Source organism: Lactuca sativa, chromosome 7, assembly GCF_002870075.4.
Source record: "Lactuca sativa cultivar Salinas chromosome 7, Lsat_Salinas_v11, whole genome shotgun sequence".
NCBI lineage: Eukaryota > Viridiplantae > Streptophyta > Magnoliopsida > Asterales > Asteraceae > Lactuca > Lactuca sativa.
This window is the reverse complement of record NC_056629.2, coordinates 31,542,035-31,546,083: the sequence shown is the minus strand read 5'-3', so window position 1 is coordinate 31,546,083 and position 4,049 is coordinate 31,542,035. Positions and strand designations below refer to the sequence as shown.

General features: G+C 29.5%; 1 long non-coding RNA gene across 7 annotated transcripts; it reads left to right on the top strand.

Moving 5' to 3' along the window:
* The first annotated feature begins 372 nt into the window (after positions 1 to 372).
* LOC111884662 (uncharacterized) lies at positions 373 to 2,972 on the top strand. 7 transcript variants are annotated; one of them, XR_006184763.2, is made up of 6 exons: positions 374 to 931; positions 1,020 to 1,172; positions 1,295 to 1,473; positions 1,561 to 2,076; positions 2,253 to 2,346; positions 2,487 to 2,972. It is a non-coding gene; the product is annotated as an uncharacterized LOC111884662 (long non-coding RNA). The 7 variants fall into 7 exon arrangements; XR_002847847.3 differs by having other exon boundaries at positions 373 to 931; positions 1,561 to 2,346; XR_002847850.3 differs by having other exon boundaries at positions 375 to 931; positions 2,253 to 2,904.
* Positions 2,973 to 4,049: the final 1,077 nt, after the last annotated feature.

Genomic DNA, 4,049 nt, shown 5'->3' with positions numbered 1-4,049 from the left:
ACATAGGAGATAAAGAAAAGGTAAAGGATTTAGTAGTTATAAGTACCCTTTTAACCAAATTTTCTCCCTAAACTTATTATTATTATTATTATTGTTATATATATATATATATATATATATATATATATATATATATATATATATATATATATATATATATATATATATATATATATATATATATATATATATATATATTAAAGATGTGAAGAATAGGAACAGTATAGTTGGAGCAAAGTTGTCTATTTTGGTCCCTTTACTTTTATTCCCTGTATGTCTTTATCTTTTCTTTTATTTGGCCGTTCATTAATTTCCAGTGGGTCTTTTTAGACCATTTTGAAATTAGAGCTACCGACCGGTTAGTCTACTTATCTTGAAGCTTCCCACCACCTTTCTCTTAATTGACCACTTCTCCCCCTAATCGGTGCTCCAACTCCAACTAGACCTCAGTTCTCCTCTAACCCTAAATTCTTCTATTTCCTCTTCGTTTTTTGGTATGCTTTGTTCACAATCATCATCTATTCATTATTAACTTCTTCACGATGGGTGCTAAGGTTTGATTTAAGGGATTAGGATTCTTCTTCGTAAAAGCAACAAGGGCTTCAACATCACCAACGTCACTTCTGTTCATCACAATCCTATAAGATTTAAAAATCTTCATGTTTCTTTAGCCGTTCGTCACCTTCTCTACCACCTCTACTCCAAGGAACAACCGTTTCTTCCAAAAAAAATTGTATGTCAAAAGCCACTACTACAGCCCCCATCACTACAAAAGGAATTCCTGTTTGCGATTTCGACGAGATGGAGCAAATCCCTCTTTGTTCATGATAATTCGCTTATGAACAAAGGATTGGAGGGTTCCAGATGGAAGATCGATTGCGATAGGGGCGAAAGACGTTTTTGTTGTTCAGATTTGTCGTTATGTTCCAAGGTAAAAATGGTTGGTAGTTTTCAATTTTTTTTCTATAATCTGATTTCATAAGGACCTGTTGAAATTACTGATGCAATTGCTTTTACAGTGAATGAAGATGTCGATCTGTCACTTATTGAGTTTCAACTTATCAACGGTGAAGAGTGATAACCTATGCTTATGTGTTCCTGTATCAAATGACAAATTGTAAATTTCTCTTGGCTTCGATGAGTATGATCCTCTACAACCATGATGGCTTCAGGTTTAACAATAAATTTCTCAGTTATTCATTTCTTTAGTGTAAGTTTAAGTGAATTTAGTGATTTATTAACAAGTTTCTAGGTATCCAATATGCTTACCGTTCATTCTTTGAAACCATGACAGGATCCTAACTAATGGCAGGATATCAAGATAATGAAGTAATGACAACTCTACATTAGAAGGTACAAGGTAAAATCAATACAATGACTGAAAGGAAGTTGGGAAAAGGTTGGTTCTAGTAGGTTCATGTTGGTAGGAGGGTGACATATGTCATTCATAGAACATGCCCTGATGCAATTAAGGTATGTTATGTAACACAGTTACACCCCTAATTGTTCTGGCAACCAGTTATGTCTCATTGTGTTGGTGTTTTTTCATTCTTTTTACAGGTACAATTGAAGTTTGAAGATTGAAGTGGTAAGATTGTAACTACGGTCTGCGGTTACGTGACTTTTACATTTTGCTGAATTTTTTCCTTGAGGATTTATATTTTTTTACCTTTACCATATGATGAAAAGATTGAATTTTTATACAGTTTTTGGACATTCTTGCACCAACTATTTGATACATTTAAAAATCTTTAAGTCAATCGTAAGTCCCTTTCTTTTAATCCAAATTTTCGTGCATTTTTATAAATTATTTTAATTATTTGATGATTTGGTGATTTCCAGCTGTAGCTACAAGAACCTTTTTTTTGTCGAAGTGAAAATAGCCATTCCAAGCATGCTAGCTACGAAAATTGCTTTCATAAACAAGTTATTTCATTAATTGGTTCATTTTTTAAATGAAATGAGTAGTTTTAATGATTCTTATGATCATAAATTTTAACTTATTTGATTACGGTGGTCTACATATCTTGCTGGTGCGACTGCTAGCCAGACATGCAAAGAAGAAGTAGATACAAGGTTGGTATTTGTTGGCAAGGTAACCAGTATAATAATCTTTTATCCAATTTCTTATTTTGACACTTATCCTTGATGAATTTTTGTTATATCTTCAGAATTTCGTTACGCCGTTATGATTTCGGGCTTTATTGTATTATATGTTTATCATTTCAAGACGATTTTCTCTTTGTGTCTAGGTATAATTTGTTACAACTGTCATAGTGATGAGAAATTAGAATTTCAATAACACATTTCAAACAAAAAGTACGTGTTCCATTTCAACTTTCAAAGGTATGCTTTATCATAACATCTTATTATTATTATTTTTTTTCAATTAGAACATTGTATATTCATTTTCTTTTCTTATTGAAGATTGAACTTTTGAAACTTTTCCCAACTAACTTGCCATTTTTTTCATCACGTCACAAAAGAGAAAACAAAAGTATGGTTGTTGTCTGAAGTGGCTTCTGTTGTTTTGACCATTTTACCCCTGCTTGGTAAAAACCCTATTAAAAGAAGGGCAACAATGGAAAATATAAAGGTTGTGGATCAAATTTGCCATAACTCAAGCAAGTTCATTGTTGCTAACTTAGGATACATTTGCTGGTGCACTTGAGAGTATATTGCCTCTTCTCTTTCTTGCCCAATTTTACATTGCTATTGTTGGTTCTCCTAAAGCAGTTGCTACTAATGGGTCCGTGTTGGAAGTAAAGGTAGATTTGCAAATTCCTCAGGGAAAACTCCTTTCAAGTTCATTTTTTAAGTTATTATTTTTTTATGCGGCAATAAACATGAACGATTTTATACTGAAAGATTTATAAAATAAAGAAATTAGAGAATTAGAAGAGATATGTAATGTGGGTTTTGCATTGAAACGGTATTTTTTTTCTTAAAGCAATTAGAATATTGTTCGATTACTTAGTATTCAAATACACTATTTGTTAAATTTTCAAAAGGTTCTTTGAAGGCATAATCAAGTTGATGTCGGTTGTTGGTTTTGTATATTTAATTCCAAGCCTATCCAAATGTCTATAAAGGATGTATTAGATCATTTCTTGAAGTTGTTATGTCACCGCATGGTTACCAAATTGTTCGTGGAAGTTAATTTGTCTTACAAGTTTGAATTTCTAATTTATATTATTAAATTGATTTAGTAATTGTAGTCAAGAACTCTATGTTCCAAGAAGAAAAAAATTGTATATACACTAATTGAAAGATTAGAAGAGTTGACAGTTAATGTTTGTAAAAACATTATCTTCAACATGATGACTTTAAAATAATTGTTACTAATCTAAGAAACTCATAGAAGAACAAATGGAAAACTGCAATAAAGTCCCTACATATTGGCTTCATAATCGATTTAGTCCCTATATTTATTTTTTATTCAATTAAGTCCCAAATACCGGTAATCGTATTCAGTTTAACCTTTTGACCCGGTCAACAGGTCATCCAATTTTCAAAAATTACATTTTTGGCCTAGATTTCAAATTTTTTTACAAATTTGGTCCAAAATTTACACTTTTGGCCCAAATTTTAAATTTTGTAACATATTTAGACCCAACATTACCCTTTTTGCCCAACTTTTAGAATTTTATTATGAATTCATCCGAACTTTAGTTTTTTTTACAACTTGTTTTCTCAAAAAAAAATTTCTAATATGTTTTTTTATAAAATTATATTAATACAAAAAAACGTATTTTCACATAAAAATCTTATATTTTCTATATAAAAACTTTTTTTAAAATTTTTTTTTTGTATATGAAATATCTAGTTATAAAAATATATATTTATTAAGCATATAAATATATACAAATTCGTTTTTATAAAAAAAAAATGTATACAAACACCTATCACCATATATATATATATATATATATATATATATATATATATATATATATATATATATATATATATATATATATATATATATATATATATATATATAGGTGCGTATCTATATTTTTTTTACAAAATTGTGCTTGTTTGTTTTT